The sequence below is a fragment of the Thermobia domestica genome, chromosome 7 (assembly GCF_964235325.1).
Source record: "Thermobia domestica chromosome 7, izTheDome1.hap1.1, whole genome shotgun sequence".
NCBI classification, from domain to species: domain Eukaryota; kingdom Metazoa; phylum Arthropoda; class Insecta; order Zygentoma; family Lepismatidae; genus Thermobia; species Thermobia domestica.
Window position 1 is genome coordinate 152074120 of NC_137460.1, and position 19991 is coordinate 152094110.

The window sequence follows — 19991 nt, forward strand, 5'->3', positions numbered from 1 at the left end:
TTGATATACCGGTAGTTATATCAAAGTAAAGAAACTCGGCTTTAGTAAGTAATAACCTAGAAAATACTTAGAAACTAAACAAATTACACATTTACCCAATTTGCTATTCTGTAGACGTAATTGTATGATTACGAAAGTTGCAGAATAATCAAAGTAACTAAAAATGAATTGGTCGATCAAATTATTTACTAAATATGCCGTTGATAGAAAATTATCCATAAAATGAGGAATAACAGTTCGTAAAACACTTAAATAACGAATTCATGATTTTTCGAGTGTTTACTAAATGAGGTTTAACACTAATGCTTTGTGAAAGTATTTTATTGGAATAGCATATTTAAAATATTAATGTGATGAACAACGTTAAGCTGTATAGTAACTCAGTGAAGGTAATATTTATACTTTAACTTATTCAGTATAGAGCAGCAATTAACCTCTACGATATTTGGAGCACTATAAAACGGCAACAAATTTTACCGTTCTACTCAGAATCAACCCTAAGATCTGAGTCGGAATCATCACACAATTCGGAATCATCGTAGACTTTACATTTAAAGTCACCCTAGGGTTAAACAAATAAGGTTTATAAACGATTTCTATGTATACAACCTAAGCTAAGGCTTGAAGTCATACTATGCTTTCTTCATTTTTTAGGTCTTGGTGAAACGAATCTAAGTTTAAAAGCCGTTCACACCTTGGTGAAGAAAGGGCATAGGTGGGTAAGATAGTAAAATGGCCCCAAATCAATCTTTAGATGACAAGTGGGTCTCCTTGTAGGTACCCCCAGGAGACATTAATCCCTTATGCTTCAACTCTGATTTTTTCGTGAGCAATGACGTAAAATCGGAAAAGTGATGTGAATTATTTCGCATGCTTGGTCGATGTTGTTAAAACTTAGATGTATGCATAGGTGTACACGAGGGTTTCTTCTGAAAAATGTAACAGCTAACACCCACAATTCCCTCTTTCAAAAAATTCGATTCAATATTTTGATCTCTTTACCTATGAAGTTCTCCGAGGAAAAATATGAAAAAATAGGTTTTAAATGCCGCGTTAACCCTAGAATAACATATTATATCCACAATTGTACCGCGGGTGCGCCATGGTCAAAAACAACAATACTCAGTGAAATGTAATGTAATCTTTTTTGAGGAGTTCGTGGCGGGATAGAACCGTTTGCATTACATTTTCTTATATTTCTTGGGTGAAATATTTATTTCATTCAAGTCTCAATTTCATTCAAAGGCTTTATTAAATTATATTCTTGTTGATGGTTGTTCTTTTCTCAGGTGTTATCACATTGATTGGACACTGCCCTGTAGGTATATGTAACATTAATTTTTTTATATAACAGATCACATTGAAGCTTCAAGCACTCTCAAATGCATGCCTTGCCAACGGGTAGAGAGGTTCGTGAACCCATTCCTATTTGTAGGGTTTTGAAAGGTAAACCAATAGCCACTGAGAAAGAAATGCAATTGAATTCTATTCTTAACATTAATTCTGACAATGCTGAATTTTTTGTTTGGGTCGAAAAGCAATTGGTTGTGGGTTCCACGAACACCCCCTTGGTACCATAAGGGTTAATATCCACCTTACTAAATTAAGCTATACTAAACTGTTTGCAGCTTACGTTTGTGATTGCATTTATACGATTCACAAATGGTGACAAAGAACCCAATTATTTACTTGAATGAGAACTAGTAGTTGTATTGCACATGAACCCAGCGATAGAGGTGCAGGGCTTTCTTTTGACATTGAAGCATCAGGAATGTCTATTTCTAATAAATCAGCTATCTCTTTCGCAGATGATGTACTTGCAATGGTATTCGAAAAAGTACTTCAAGCCGTTTCACATGGGCTGGGCACTTAAAATACTTTTTTCAAATAATTTTTCATTTTATTCACATTCGCATGTTTATATTCTTTATTACAGAACTTGCAAACACCACCTTTGTTTTTGGCTTTAAAGAATGCCATGCATGACCCTTCTTCCCCATGTTACATTTCTAGTCTTTCAAAACACTGTTGAAATAACAAAAATGAAATGAAATCTTTAAGTTTTACGTCCCACGGTTATGCCGGTTAGGCTAAAGGAGACGGTGATGATGAGAAATGAATGAAACGGGAGAACTCCGAGAAAACCCACGAACACGATGTTTATCCACCACAAAGTCCACACGGCGCGAACTGGGATCGAACCAGGGACTCCAAGCACCGGAGGTGAACGCGCTACCACTGAGCCAGCGCGTCCCCTGTTGAAATAACAGTGAAAGAATATAGTTTAGACAGAAACTGATGCAATCCCATCTTGCAGAACAGTCAGAGCACAGTACAAGACTAGTATTGAAGGCAGAGACCAACTGCAACGGTTATCTTCCCTTTTTGATATACAAACCAGTGCTATGGTGTTGCCAGGTCTTGTATTTCTGCAACAGTACGAAGTACTGAAAAAATCTCTATAAAACTAAGGGATGTTATACATTTTGGTGTAAAATATCCGTAGTGTAATACTTGTAACAATTTCAGTAATTCATAAAATACTGAAAAAAGTCACCGTATGGTTGATTATTCTTAAAATTTCATAACAATTGAGTTTTCGTAAAATACCCACTTTTTGGGTAGGTAAATACAAAAACGGTAAATACCCATTTTTTATTTACGTACCCACTGGGTATTTACCAGACCCACATCTCTACTTATATCTACATATATTACTACCTGATATTTCTCCGTCTTACCCTTTTCAATTAGTTCAAAAAGTCTCCTTATTGTAGTCTCAGTACTTCTTCCTTTCCGAAAACCATGTTGTAGCCTATCATTTTCTGTATTTCTGTATTTGTTTAATCTTTGTACGATAACTCTCTCGAAGAGTTTGCCAATTGTATTTAGGAGACATATTGGTCTGTACGCTTTTGGATCGTCGTTCATTTTGTCGTCATTCTTTTCGATTATGACTAAATTGGCTTTCTTCCATTTTTTAGGTACCCTTTTCTGTTTTAGACACAAGTTGCACAGTCTCAACAAGTATGGTGCCTGTTTGATCCTTGTATATTTCTGATTTTATATTGTCTGGTCCAGCGGCTTTCTTGTTTTTCAGCATTTTTATGTATGCTATTATCTCTTCGTTCATAGTTTCTTCTATTTGTTCATCATTTCTCGGTGGTATTTTTATCTGGTTCCGTGTCTGCCTATGTTCATCGTTGTCTTTAGTTGGGTCGTCAGTCGGTAAGAGCTTTGTCATTAAATAATTTACTGTATTTTCCCAACCCTTGGTATGTTCTCCATTGTCCATTTTGAGGGTAGAATGTGTTGTTGGCTTGTTAACTTCGTTACTAATTATTTTATATGGTTCGTCCCATATATCTAGATTTATGTTTTCCCTTAAAAATGCTTTCCAACTTTTTAATTTTGTTTCTTTCAGTTTATCTTGATATTTGTTTTTAATTTCTCTATATTTCTCTTGTCTTCTTTGTTTGAGTTCGGCATCCCACGTGGCTTGGTATAATTTCCTTGCTTTTCTGGTTTTCGTTTTCAGATTTTGCAATTCCCCATTCCAAATTTTTTTGTTTTAATCTATTTGTCATATTGTGATTTTGTTTTTGTTGAACTTTTGATAGCGTTTATTATTTTGGCTTCTATTTTTACTGACAAATCATCCACATCATCATCATCATTTATATTCGGTAAGTTTATGTATCTCCAAATTTTTTCCCAGTTTATTCTTTTGGTATTGTAGATTAGTGTGTTTTCTTGTGCTTTCACATATTCTTTCACATTTGTGCCGTCAATCTCGCTTAGCGTGGCCGTATCCAAGACCCTCCAGTTGCATATTCTGTTACTTAGTTGTAACGTTGATAATGTTACGTCTATATTCGATTCCCACCTTGCGTGTTTCTAAATGTTAGTGGATGTCCTTCTTCATTTATAACCACTAGCTCATTTTGCGCGATCATTTCTTCTAACTTTTTCCCTTTTTCATCCGTAATCCTACTATTCCAGATTGGTGATTTGGCATTTGCATCCATACAAATAAGTATTTTGTCATTTTTATATGTTTCGCATATTTTTGTCAAATTTATTTAAAAAGGTTCGATGTCCAGACTAAACTGACAGTATCAATTTATGATTTTATAATTTCCCATTTCTGTTTTGAGTTCGATGCTAATTGTCCACGGATCTCTAAATTGAATTAAATTTAATGTTTTGAAATTCTTGTTTCCATTTACTATAACCGCAATTGGTTTCTCTCCTGTTATTTTTGTTTAGTTTCTCCCCCGTGCCTGGTTTATCATCTGTGTTAGTTTTCTTAGGTTTCTTTCCTGCATAGATAACCTCAATTGATCCCATTACTGTTAATTTATTGTTTTTGGTGTAGGGTTCCTATATGAGAATAATATGTATCTCCTCTTTTTCTGCTAATTCTTGAATCTCGTCCATGACCGTTATTGAGTTTCCTGCGTTTATCTGCATGATTTTGATCGTATTGTTTGCAGTTAATTCAACCATTTTGATGGTCAAGGATTAAAAATTTTGACGTGGCAGTGTGGCCACTCTACTTTATGGTCATAGACGATTCTCCCATATTGTTTAGCGAACTCTCTATACACCTTTTGCAAGTCTAGTGTCATTTCTCTTCATTTTGTATACTTTGTTGACATGTTCTAAAAGATTGTACGGATCAGATGTTATCCCATTTGCTTTTAGTTATATTTCATCCACGTCTTCCAACTGCGGGAAGACAATGGTTTTTCCGAGTTCAATATGTTGTCGCACTAAGTGTCTCAATGCCGTAGTTAGCAATTTAGGCTCTTCTAATCTTCCAAGGATCATCTGCGTTTCAATGTTTTTATATAGTTTTTCCGTATCCGGTATTTCTTTCTTCCCATATTTTCCCCTTCCTATTAGTAGTTTCTCCATCTTGTCAAATGCATCCCAATCTGTTTTCTTTTCCATCTCTAATATTTTCTTTCATTATTTTTGTTTGTGGGTGTTCTAGGTCTTTTCTAACTTCATTCTCATTGTACCCATGACAAACCGTCTCGCTACATTCTTTTTCGTAATATTCAAATGCCAGTTCTGAGCTACTGAGGAGTCTTGAATCCATTAATTTCATTTTTAGGGTTAGTTTTTGTGTATTTTTTATTGTTTTGAATAGTCTCTGGATTACTTCTTGCTGCTTTTTGCCCCATAACCCCATCGCAAGTGCTGGGACTAGAATTTCTTTTCTTATTTTATCTTATCTCCAGGGTTAAAATAAATCTTAACACTATTTCTAGGTCTTCCAGGGCCGATTCTTTATTTGATCTAATGTAAGAAGTTGGTGCACTAAGAAGCACTAACGATTGCACTAGAAGAGGTCATTAGTGCTTTCGAATTTGGCGGGAGTTATACACAATGAAGATTCCCCATGCGTTTCTCATGGGAATTTCTTGACTTATAATTGGCTATATCTACACTAATAATGAAGGACTAACGAAACTATTAGTATTTTCTAAAAGCACTAACGATACACTAACGAATGGCACTAATTTTTTCGTTATTGCTTCAGTGGGGGGGCAGCCTGTACCATTGTTTTGGCTCTAGAACCAATGAAGCACTAACGTTGGGATTTGGTGCACTAAGAAGCACTAACAAATTGCACTAATTATTTCGTTAGTGCTTGAAGTGGGAGGCCAGCGTGAAATTGGCCCTAAAAGTTTTTACTTGCAGCACCTACACTAATGAAGCACTAACGTTAGAGGTTGTTGCACTAAGAAGCACTAACGATTGACACTAATTTTATCGTTAGTGCGTTAAGTGTGCGGGGGGCAAATTCACGACGTAAAGGAATCTGAGAAAGATACCATTAAGGTAGTTAACCATCGAAGCTTCCTTTGCATAGAGGGTTTTGTTCCAGGGCGCTGTTTCCCTCCCCTCTATTTCCCCTAAGTAATCTTAACAGCCAAGTTAAAAATTAGCATATTACAAGAAATATATACTTGTCACCAGTGTTGGGCAAATTTCAATTGAATTAACAATTAACAATTAATCTGTAAATTTAATTGTTAATTGCAATTAACAATTGAAATAAGTAATGGTTAATTGTTAATTGCAGTTGGCCATTAAAAAAGGAGAATCAATTGCAATTGATCAATTGATTGAAAGTAATTGCAGTGGAAAGTAATTGCAATTGAATTCTGTAATTCAATTGCAATTGAAATTAATTGGCAATTGATTCAATTGCAATTGATTTCCACAGCAATTACTTTCAATTGATTGATCAATTGCAATTGATTTTCACTGATTAATTTTCAACACTGTAGTTCAGAGAGGGCGTGGGGCAATGAAAACTTTAGCCACGACCAATTGACTCACCACCCGTCGTGACCCACGACCCACCGTGACCCACTCTGACAAACCACCCACCATAAACCACTCTTACCCACTGTGACCCACAGACCCACCAAAACCCATTGTCATCAACTCTGACCCATGATTCACGCCCTCTTCTCTACTGACTAAAGAGTTTAAACTTGTAATAAAACAAGCCTATAAAATTATCACTCATCGGAGTTTGAATTTTTACGATCAATAGCTCAAGCACCGCACTAATACAATAACGGCGGATCTGACCTTTCTAATATAAATAAAATAGAGTTTGTTCTGCGACCTGTGGACGAGACGAGTGGACCGAAACTTTTCAAAATTTGGTCACGGGTAGCTTGGTCTAGGCCCCAGACCAAGGCGAAGAGTTTTTTTAAATTCCTTACTAGGGGGTCTCCAGGGGACGTTTACCGGTACCGGCCTGGAGACCAGACAAGTCGACCGAGAGTTACCAAATTTTGGTCAAAGATACCTTGGTCCAGGTCCCACACCAAGGCAAAGCTTTTTCGAAAAAAATCGAACCAGGGGGTCTCAGGGGGGCGTTTACCGGGACATGTAAAAGTAGTAGAAAATGACCGATATCAGTGTCAAATCCATAGTTTTCGCGGTTGCTGATATCAATGGTGACACTACCATTAGCGATGACTTTCAAATTCATCCACCGTTGTATGCGGGCCTTGGGTCACCAGAGGGGGGAATTCCGAGACATGTAAAAAAATAATCGAAAATGACCGATGTTAATGTCAAATTCATAGTTTTCGGGGTAGCTGAGCTCATTGGTGAAACTCAAGACCGCGTTTACTTTCACATTTAGCCCCCATCAGCTAAGAAAGGGGGGCATTATAAAGGAGGGCATCACGAGACATGTAAAAATAATCCACAATGACCGATATTAGTGTCAAATCCGTTGTTTTCGTGGTCGCTGAGATCAATGGTGATACTTTCATTAGCGATGATTTTCAAATTTAGCCACCATTGTATGCGGGCCGGGGGTCACCGGGGTGGGGAATTGCGAGACATGTAAAAATAATGGAAAGTGACTGATATTAGTGTCAAATCCATAGTTTTCGCTGTCGCTGAGATGAATGGTGATACTTCCACAGGCGTTGACTTCCAAATACAGCCTCCATTGGCTGCGGGCCAGAGGCATTTTTTTTTTCAAAATTGGAACCAGAGGATTATAGGGACTTTTACCGGCATATGTAAAAAGTAGTAGAAAATGGCAGATGTTAGTGTCACATTTATAGTTTTCGCGGTATTAGTTGGGGGTTGGTGGGGGCCAGAGGAGATTTTTTCACAATACGAACCAAGGGGGTCAGAGGGGGCGTTCACCGGGACATGTAAAAGTACTAGAATTTGTGTCGAATCCATATTTATCGGGGTTGCTCAGACCTATAGTGACACCCCCGATACTGTTTACGTTCAAATTCAGCCCCCATCGGCCTTCCCAATGAAAACACATATACGTTGTTGGATATATATTCACACAAAACATATCTAATGTTAGAAATGTTTCTTAATTATTCTCCCGTTGTTCAGTTTGTTTACATTGATATTTTATCTGATCCGTTCGAAGAATGGGCATAACAGCTAGTACGAAATGGTAAAGTGTTTGTTATGGACCAAATTACAATGAATTCAATTATATAGATAATTATTATAATTATAACTAATAATTATTTCGTTGTTGAATTATAGAGCTCTCCGTGGCTAAGCGGTTAGCGTACGCGCCTTTGGCATGGAAGACCCGGGTTCGATTCCCGGCGGGAGCTCATGTGGTTCGGATTCCACGTTAATCAGTAGGTCCATGTCTCATATAGCCTCGCTGCTGACCGGGACGTTAAACCCCAAAATCAACTCAAAATCAAATCAACTTGTTGAATTATACTTACTTTTCAGTGGAAAAATGAATAAAATTTAAAAGTCCCAAATCAACGTAAAGTAGACCAACATAAAGGAAAAATGTATAAAATTTTCCATATAATTAAGCTTACAAACTTTAAATTTCCATGTAATTAAGCTAAATTTCAATTTTTGTGTCGTTTTGTGCGCCTATTTCCTCGTTTTCTGCGTCACCGGAAATGGGTCAATGTTATCCTACAAATATGGCGGAACAAGTTAATGCTGTTCCGTCAGGAACGATTTCGAGGTCGTTTCCTTCACATCGTCTTGTGCGTGTTTTCTACCGTTTTGTAAGCCTATTTCCACGTTTTGTGATTCAATGGTAGTGGGTCAAAATGGGCATTCAATGTGGGAAGAAAACTGATCCACTCTCCCACCAGTATCGAATTTCAAGGTCGCTTTTTTCGCATTGTTTAGTGCATATTTATACCGTTTCTGCGCATACTTTCACGTTTTGTAGGCCAACGAAAGTGGGTCAAAGGCGACCTACAAATATGACAGAGAAAGACATATTCATTCCACTTTCAAGGTCCATTTTGACCCTATCCCACTGATGCACAAAGTGACACAAATCATGTATAAAAAATGTGAAGGAAACGACCTCATTTGATGGTGATGGAACGCTATACTTGTAGGCCATTTTGACCCATTTTTGTTGTCGCACTAAAGTGGAAATAGGAGCACAAAACGGTACAAAGCAGGCACTGTACGATGCGAAAGAAACGACCCCCAAATTCGATAGTGGCGGAACAATGGCTCTATTTTCTCACACATTGATGGACCATTTTGACGCATTTCTGGTGATGCTCAAAACGTGGAAGTAGGCGAACAGAACGGTACAAAATACACACTAAATGATGCGAAAGAACCAACCCCGAAATTCGATAGTGGCGGAATAGTGAGCCATTTAACTCCCACTTTAAAGGCCCGTTTAACTCACTTCCGGTGACGCACAAGACGAGGAAGTAGGCACGGAAAACTTTTTAAAAAATAATCACTAAACGATGCGAAAGAAACGACCTAGAAATTCGACAGTGTCGGAACAATGGGTCATTTTGGTCACACTTTGGAGGTCCATTTTCACACACTTCTGGTAACGCGCAAAACGTGAAAATAAGGGCACGAAACATTCACTAGTCGACGCGAAAGGAAGGACCACGAAATTCGGTAGGTATAGTTGCGGAGCAGTGGGTCATTTTCGTCCCACCTTCGAGGCCCATTTTGATTGTCTTCCAGTGACGCACAAAACGTCGAAATAGGCGCACAAAAGGGTACGCGATGTGAAATTAACGACCTCGAAATTCGATAGTGGCGGAACAGTGGGTCATTTTGGTCCTATCTTCGAAGCCCATTTTGACCCACTTCTGGTGACGCACGAAACGTGGAAATGGGGGCACTAAACAACACGAAAATTCAGTAGTCGATACGAAAGGAAGGACCTCGAAATTCGGTAGTGGCGGAGCAGTGGGTCATTTTCGTCCCACCTTCGAGGCCCATTTTGACCATCTTCCAGTGACGCACAAAACGTCGAAATAGACGTACAAAAGGGTACACGATGTGAAATTAACGACCTCGAGATTTAATAGTGGCGGAACTCTTGATCGTTTTCGTCCCACCTTGGGGACTCATTTTAACCCACATCCCACAACGTACAAAACGGAAGTAGACGCAAAAAACGGCACAAAACGATGTGAAGGAAACGATCTCGAAATTCATTGGTGGCGGAAGAGCAATAACTTGTTCTGCCATATTTGTAGGCCCATTTTGACCCACTTCCGGTGATGCACAGAATGTGGGAATAGGCGCATAAAGCGACACAAAACAAGCACAAAAGATGCAAAACAAAGTACCTTGAAATTCGTTGGTGGCGGAACAAGTTAATGAGTATATAAGTATATAAGTATATATAAGTATATACTGTAGTTCTTACCAGTTGGCGCGGTGGGTCAGTGGTAGAGCGTTCACCTCCGGTGCTTGAGGTCCCTGGTTCGATCCCAGCTCGCGCAGTTTGTACTTTGTGGTGGACAAACACCGTGCTCGTGGATTTTCTCGGGGTTCTCCCGTTTCCTCCCACTTTCTTCATTTCATTCATTTCCTATCATCACCGTCTCCTTTAGCCTAACCGACATAATCGTGGGACGTAAAACTAAAGATTTCATATCATTTTTTGTAATTCTTACCATCAAGGCTGAGAACTGCACGGTCCAATTTTTTAGCCAAAGTAGAAGCCCAACCGCAATAGTGATGTCAACCGACTCGGATCGGTTCAACTGAGCGTACAGCTTGAACTGGCTTGGTTGGGATTACCCATCGACTGGGCTCAATTGAGCCAATGGCTTGAACCGGCTCCGTTGAAACGAGTCCATAGGCTGGGTTCGAGTCAGCTTAACTGAGCCGATGGCTCAAACCGGCTCGGTTGGGGTAAGCAATCAGCTCGGTTCGGCTCGGCTCGTGTGAGCCATCGGCTCGAGCTGGCTCGGTTGAATGAGCTGTTGGCTCGGCTCACTTCTCGGTTCGGCTCGATAAGTGAATAAGCTGTGAGCGAGCCGCTTGAGCTGTTGACAACCCTAAACCCGGGTCGAGCAGTTTTGAACATATTTGGCTGAAGTCCCATAACTTTTAATAATTTTTGGCTCGAGCCCGAATACTTGCTCCTCCTGAACTCAAACCAAGAACCTCGTGACCGATGGCCTTGCCTCCTGAAGATTTCTTGACGACCGAGATCGACAGTCAACTAATTTTTAGTATTCCGATATAAACCGCCTCTATTCCATGTTTATACAGGTACACGGCGTTATAATGATAATTAATTATAGTAGTAGTAGTAGTATCATTGATAATTATATTGTCTATGTAGGATACTTGAAGATAGTAGTACTTGGAACTACACAAAGAATTTAGCTCGAATTGGCTCGACTCGACTGGAAACTCGATCCGAATTCGAGTCGAGTTGGGGGAAATTTTTCGAGCCGAGATCTCAAGTCGAGCTCAAAGATGTCTGCTTCGAGTCGAGTCGAGTTTTAAAGAAAACTCGCTCGAACTCGTTGGTGCCCATTCCTATTGTATGCATGACGGGCATATAGAGTTCTTTCGAGGGGGATAGAACCATAAACATAATATATTTAAAAAAATACTTAGTTTACCGGCTTTCTTCCCATGGGGGGGGGGGAAGGGATGGTAGGTTTCCAGCATTTCTTATAAGTACCTTATTTGAAATATGTAAAACAGTAACAAGTTGACCACACAATACACACACATCTTCTTATCTTCAGTTTTAATTGCTGATTTCAATTGCAATTAACAATTACAATTAACAATTACAAGTTTCAATTGTCAATTGCAATTAACAATTATATGTTTCAATTGCACCCTTTGCAATTGACAATTAACAATTAAAAGTTTCAATTGCCTGGTGACCAATTAACAATTAACAATTGACGAAAATTTAATTGCAAATTTTATGATTGAATTCAATTGCAATTGAAATTAATTGTCAATTACAAATTGAAATCAATTGCAATTGAAATCAATTGCAATTGATTTTCAGAGCAATTACTTTCAATTGATTGATCAATTGCAATTGATTTCAATTGATTTTGCCCAACACTGCTTGTCACAATGTGTGTTTGGAGAAATCATTTCTAGTAACGACTGTAGCCTCAACGCTACTAGAAAGAAAAGTGGGGAAGTCTACTTACCTGGATTCATTGCCCACAATAACACGAGACACTTAATGAACGGTAACTGTTAGATTGTTGTAAACAATTAATGAATAAAAAGCCTAACAATGCAATACAGATCTTAATATAAATCAAAGTTAATAAATTAAATATATTATTATTATCTGCAGTTATTTTTAAAAAATATAAAATTTCCTGCTTTTTTCTGTCTGTTGAATTATGCAATGCACTTTACAGCTAATATCGTCCCTTTGTTTGCAAAGTGTTGTTATCTCAGTTTTTCTCATTTTTCAGGAGAGCGATTTGAAATTTTGATCCTATTTCACTTTCCTGTTACGCTCGTGTTTACCAATTTTTGACACAATGTAGCCAAAGGTACATTCGTTAATATCACATGTTCAAATTATATAATATTATCATATTAAGCTATAAAAATATGTTATTTGAGATACGTCACTGCAAAAAAATGTTTTAAAAATGAGTTGCGTCACTGCGCCTAGTTCTTGGGATATAAAAATAATGCCAAATTGAAGTTGGAAAACTGTATATTTTTCCATTTGTGTACATCTAAGTTGCTGTGTTTATCTTTGATATGAGTAAGTTTAAAAAAATAATAAACAAACGAGAGAACCGAAAGTCTTATATCTTTCATTAATTAATTAAACATGTTTATGAAACTAATAGTAAAAGAACAAACTAATAAGACTTATGACTTTTCATCGAAATTTTCCTCGCAGCTGTGCCTTAACTTCGTCATTACCTTGGTAGTAACTAACGCACAGTGAACAATGGTCCTTTTTCGGGTGATGGAATGAGAAGTTCTGTTTCTTAAACATCCTGCAATAGGTCAAAAGATCGGGAATGTCATCTTCCGGGTTAAGTTCTTTCTTATATAAGTAGTACATTTTAGTAATGTTTAGGTCTGGGTGCAGATATATATATATATTTGTGGATTTCGCACGGCAATAATGGCTTTCCATCCTTGGAAATCTTGCAATATGCCTTTCAATAGATCTCCTAATTTTTCAACTCTCGGTCGCATTTTAACAGTTCTTCCTCCACGCTTTTCCGGCTCTATTGTTCCACGTTCAGTTACTTTTTCTAAAGAAGTTCTTAGGAAGCGATCGAAAATGCTAAGCGTATCCATCTTTTGGCATACTGTTCACTGGTCTTACTCTAATTTTATTCATGTATGGGGATCGTAGCGTTTGAGTAAAGACCAGGCGAAACTAGAGAAATATCTGAAATTTCTCTCCCTAATACGCTCCTGAAACATGAGCAGAAATCGCACGAATTGCAAACCTTACTTAAATTAGAATGAGTAAAAGTTGTTTCCAGAAATAGCAAAGACTTTGTGTTCATGTAATCTAGTTTATTTGGAACAGGTTGATACAGATTAAGGTATTTCTAAAAAAAAACTTGGATTGGTCATGATTTAACTATCTGAGATTCGTGAGGAATAATGATAAAGGAATTTGGCCAAAATAAGAATGTTATACCTGGCGTACTGCTAGCCCCTTGTCGTCCAAAAGACCTTCCATCGCAGCTCTGCTTCCAGTTGATATAAAATGTCCTTGAAGGTATCAAAGTTGGCAATCAAAACGCATAACAGAAATCCTATCGCGAGTACTTTGAACACTACTCAAACTTAGAGAATGGCTTAATAATGATTCGTAGATTCGACACTATGAAGTATTTAATACTTCAGGAAAGAAACAACTTACCGTTTCCATTAACGCGACCCGGTTAACGTATAAGACCGCGCTTCTCGTTCTTCTCCGTGAATGTCTTCTACACTACTGTGGTTCTTCTATCCTACTACTATAATTTTGAAGGAAACTTTTTATATAACCCGAAACATGAAATGGCAGATTTCCAAAGAATCTTCTAGACAACACCGATCTCAGCAGGCACGTGGAACTCAGTTGAGGAAGGACATTCTGCTGACCAAAAATCTTTAAAATTTTCAAGACACAAAATTCCACATTTTGGATTCTGCCAATCCAGGAAGTTACTGAAAAGATGAATACAAAGATTTTACAATATTACAAAGATTTGCTGATACAATTTTGAGGATGAAATGCTGATTTAGTAAGTTATCTAACAATCTCATTATGTAAGTTTTCTTGATGTAATTTTACTAGCTTGCAGTATTTTGATTCATAAGAAAAACTTAAGAATCGTAAATAACGTGAATGAACTTCATGACATAATTTCTTTCTAAATCTTTTGCAAGACAATAAATTTTAACAAACACAATAAATGATGTAAATAGGATTAAGTAAGATTACTTTTATAATATAAAATTATTCCTCTAGTAAGATTCGAACCCAAGTCCTTTAACAATACTTAGATTTTAGTGCCTTGAACGGTTAAATAGTAAATAAGTGTCTTGTTTCTTTGTGAATCTACCTTCGTAGGTTTTCGGGTAACGTCTGTACTTTCCACATGTCTAGCTACAAAATCTCTACGTTTCAATTTTATGAACTTGGCAATCTTTCTGCGCAATTTGTTGTGTAGTTTCTTCGTCTATAGTTTCACACATGCGACGTCCCTTCTTGCATGAAAGACAATCACAGCGTTCTTTCAATATTTTGGCTGGAACTTCTTTTCCTGTCATCGAACATTTATATTCTAGACCTTTGTTTCTTCTTTCTTTGGCTACCTTTCTTTTATACTTTTCTTTTACAATTGTCTCCTGTTCTTCCCTTTCAATACCTTCAACTTCAAAACATTATGGCTCTTGTAGCTCATTGATGGTTTCTTCAACAGAAGAGGGCTATTGTTGGACTTCCCATAATCTTGCATTCGTCAACTTCCTTTAGGAAATGGATATAACAAAGAAGTATTGGACAACGGTGTCACGAACTAAATACTGTACTTGTTCAGAACACTTTTGTCACTTCCCATGTTTACTGATGGGAACTCGTTTGCGAAATCATTTCATCCATACTTTGTCTATATGCAGGCTGACTTGCAAGTTGACTAGTAGGTTGACTTGTGGTTTAGTTTAGTACTATTGTTTTGTTTCTTTTTTTTTTTTCTATCCACATTTTTCTCGACCATGATTTGTACATTCTTTAAAGTGTTTTGTTACACACAAGTCCGTTACATACTTTCCACAGTTTAAAGCCATCGTTGGCACACTTTCCGTCTTCGCAAAACACTGAAAACGTAGGGTCTGAGTCTGTGTTGTCGGTGACTGAAGTAACTTCGCTCTTTCTTATCATAATCATTGGTATTGGAATGTTTCGAGGCGTAAGTTTTTTGTTTTGTTTTTACACTCACTGAAGCAATCAACTTTCTTTATCATTTGTTTTATTTATTTATTTATTTGTTTTTGATAAAGGGATGTCATCTGAGCTGGAACCATCGCCAATAACACAGTCATCTTCTGTATCTAATACTTCACCGCTGTACCACCGTCCACTATAAGACATTGTCACACCTTTTCCTTTTTTTAATTCCAGTTTTATTTAAATTGACACACATGTGTAAGACAGAAACAACATTCAGTGTTCCATCAGACCACTTTACTAGTACATTCATTGTCTTTTTTTCTTCACATCTCCTTTGTTTATTCAATTGCATTCAGTTCAGACCGTCAATTTAAAATAAAACCAAAGGTGTTCAATTTTAGTAGTTTATCACAAAATATATTAAAACAAATTACGTATTAAGGTGAGTGAAAAAAAATAGAAACTTTGAGATACGACTCTGTATGAACAATAGAAACTTGCCTTACTTTTTCTAGCAAACTGTCGTATCGTGAGTTACGTCAGTTCGAGAGAAATGTAATTCTTTACAATTAAGATACAGCGAACACCAAACTGCTAATTCCACAGTTATTATTAGCAATTTAGATACGGATATTAAAGCGAATTATAGAGCTCCTAAAGGGGAATTCGGGCCTGGTCATAACTCAAAAGTCGATTTTTTTATTATTATTATTATTTTTAAAGATATGACACTTTGCAAACAAAGGGACGATATTGAATCAACAATAGTCTAGGACAGCGGTTACTAAACTTTTTCAAGTCATGATGCACTTTTTCGAAAATTAGTTCTTGGTTTAGCATTATCCTTCACTTTACACCTCGAACTCGAAGCCGAAAACATTTTCGGTTCCCTTATTAAAAGTTACCATTTCGCAGTAGATATAAATAAAATGGGCAGCTCTTTAAAACACAAGGTAATTTCAATACATACAGCAAACAATTTCGGGGCTGGTGGATAAGCTGAAGGTGAGTATTTTATATGCATCATATATGTATAGCTAGGAAGTACCGAGGCGACCCGTGACTAGAAGCAAAATGACTGGCGCGGCGGAAAAGTGACCATCTTCATGAAAGCTTCCAAGGATGGGTTGCGGTGATTGACTGCATAACTAAGTATATTGGGTCGCTTCATATTGATACATCACTTATACAACATGCTGTCTGTATAACTTGTTAATTGTATAAGTTTATTTTTGTAGTTTCTTGCTTATATCATAATAGGAAATCTCTATGCGATTTCGTTTATTCTCAATCCTGAGAAGATGTCAAAGCACAGTCTACCATAGAACCTATTTCAACAAATAATAATTCAGTCGTAGAGACCCAGAGACAGCTTGAAACATCATGGAAGTGTAAAATAAATCGAGTGTGAACAAATACTGAATGCAACCCTAGTTCCAGAAACACTTCTGTGAAGAAAAAAAAAATTAGGAGTTAAAAAATGTCACGAATGTTCTGCCTTTAATGAAAAGTTGGTGATCACTAAAGCAGTCCAGCGATGACAACACTATAAGTTGGCTAGGTCACTTGATCACACCAGCATAATATTGAAGAACCTAGAAAAAATGAAATAGATGTTACAGAAATGACCGAATCTAGAGAAGTGCTTCGAAATTTGTTCTACGCTACGCTTTTGAAGAAAAAGAAAGAAAGAAGAAAACGATCACGTTGAGGCATGTGACGAGAAATAAATCTTGTACAGTACCGACGCAGTCTATGAATGGTTGGTTCACCCTTTTGCTCCTAAAATCTTTCCAAAGTCGATTTGCTCTGAAAGAACTTTTTGGTGTCTGTGATCCACTACAGCTTACTCAATCAAGGCCAATACATATTTATGAAATTGACAGAATACATAAAAAACTTCCGCCGCTGTTGCTCAATAAGGTTAGGAACACTGGCGCAAATCCCGGGGGGGCGAAGGGGACATCGAAGCAACGCCGTGATAACGACCCCGCAGACAAAGTGCGGTAAGAGGCCCTTCAAGATATTGATTTCATACTATGCTCATTAGGAAACCTTTGTCCATCGTGTTATACTCCTTCAGCGATACTTTTTTTCTTTTTTAAAAAAAAATCTAGGTAGGAGTTAAGGTCTATCGCGAAATTTTTAACATTTCCATAATCAATATAGGAGATGTTGTATATATGATACCTTTCTCAGCGAAAAATAAATAATAAAATAATAAAACATGTTCGATGTAGCAAGCAGTTTTCGGCGCATGTTAAACAAGCCTCGGATCATTATATTTCAAGAATGTGCTTCCTGATTCTGTTAAACTGAGTTAACAATTTGCACATTATACGTAGTAACTAGAAATGAATTTGATTATGAATTTATTGCCTACATCGCCATTTGCAAAACCATTTTTTTTTTTCTATGAAGAAGTATTTTAGAAGGCTGTGTTAAAAAATTAGGAAAATTGCTGTGTGTGCTACCCAAGAGGGAAAAGAAAATTAAAGAACCTAAATCATTTTGAATTTCTTGAAAACAGGAAGTACCTGTACTTGAGCTCACATCAAAATTTAAAGAATTCCTTCAAAGTGAAAAATCACAGGAGGTCCCAAAAACCCAAAGAAGTCTGTCGAAAGAGGGAGAGAAGAGAGATTCGCCGCCACTGCTTAAAAAACTTTATGTAATCTAGAACAGAATATTTTTTCCCCATTGGGATAAATAATATTGCTTCCAGTTGAAAGAACTGCGTTAATAAGCGCTTTTCTCTGTTAAATCAACTTCAGGCCAGTTGTGGCAGGATGAACTTGCCGTTCAAACTCTTGCATTAATTTTACAGTAACAAAATATATTGTAATTATTTTTTGTCATTTAAATTCAAGTGTTACGAAAGCACAAACCTAAGCTGTGTCTCAATAATGTAAGCTAAAAATCAAATTGAAAATAAATTTAAAATTACACACACTTGCTCCCCTCTCATCAAATCATATCACAATTGACACTTGCCAATCTTTCTGAGCACTTTTAGAGTGTGTTGAACGATATGTACATTCATGTCCAAAATTATTGTCGCATGTCTATCAATATGTTGTTGTAGGAATATAATTTGATAACGAATTCGCCCTGTATTTCTTATAATGTTAGTATCTGTATAATCGGCGAAGACATGTATGTGGCAAATTTCATATTGAAAGAGCAGCAAAAAAGAACAATAAAACGAAAATAAAACTTTCTTGTCCATTTAGCAACATTTTGTTTTACTCATTCTAATTTTCTTATTTATAATTCTTTTCTTATGAAATTTACCACAAATATACATTTTCCGATTATGCACATAGTATCAGTGTTAAAAGTACCCTACAAAATCATTATCAAATTATATTCTTGCAAGAAGCCAGTTATAGATATGCGACAATCATTTTGGACATGAGTGTACATAAAAGGCATGAAATTTAGTAATATGATTTAGTATGTGTGCAGTTCTTAAGAAAATACAATATAGCTAATGTTTACATTTATGGATAATGCCTAAATGACAATTTTATTTTCATCACTGATTTTGTTAGCTAGAAGCGAAGGGACCTTTGCAATGGAGAAATGCAAAAGCTACGAACCTGAGTTACGAGTCACTGTTGTCATAAAGCCCTCACAGTCCCAACCCACTTCCCAATTCCGCGCAACGTCTAAAGCTCTGTGTTGAGGAAGCGCAGTTGTAAACTAGGAAAAGGACGAGTTAGTAACCAGCATTTGGAAACCAAGTACGCTAGCGAATAATTAAGAGTTGCCAGGAGTTATGATTTTAACATGGAGTGATATAGTTTACGTAACGAGTATTTGATGACATTCGAGAGTGGATGAATATCAACATGAAAAGTTTGTGAAGTCCATTTCACGTTTTTGGATATATTTAAACTATATACACTATTATAAATTTGATATGTTCCCAATGTGATATTCGCAACACTTCAGATTTTAAGTAGTTTTTTTTTTCTTTCTTTTTAAATATGACTCACCGAGTCAATCGAGTCATTGGAAGACCGCCACTGAGACGATAGCATTTGAAATGCAAAACTAAACAAAACCAGCAAGACGTACAATATGAAAATTGTTAGTATGCACGTCTTAGCATATAAACGTCCCAGTTAGTGGCCTCTATCAACATGTAGTTTTATCAAGATTTCTAAAATAGTATACGATATAGGCTCAAACCTGAGAGAATTTGATTCTGCGGTTATAAACATTTGCATATATATTTTTTATTAAAATCTAGACGTAAGAACATTCTCTGAGACCTCCATCATCATGAATGCTCGAAAACCAAAGGAAATACAATCAGAAAAAAATGTGCATAATGCAGAATAAATGACTCCCTCGCCCAGCTTAATGGCAGTATCTTACAAACAAGAGCTAAACAATTATTTTAAAAACAATTTTAGTGTTCAGCGACAAAAAATAAAATAAAATAAATTTTCAAATATTCGTGTGACCATAATATCTGTTTGAAAATTTGTTGAAAGTATGGCATACTGGAGTAAGCCTGTAGATATAATTAAATATAGTAGTAAGAGAGCCTTACCAGTGTAAAGTTTCGTATATTAAGGGGATTTTCGGATTTTAATCACACCCTTCAACAAGATGTTATGAAAAAAAGTTGAGAATGCTCCAAGAGCATTGACAGAACGAACTTAAAAAGAATTCATTTTTCTTATTAACTTCTACAGGCTTTATACCAATTGGTCTATGAACTTTGTCTCATTGAACAATTCTTGTTATATATCTATCCATTTGTAATTTCCTTGAGTACTAAATTTTTGCA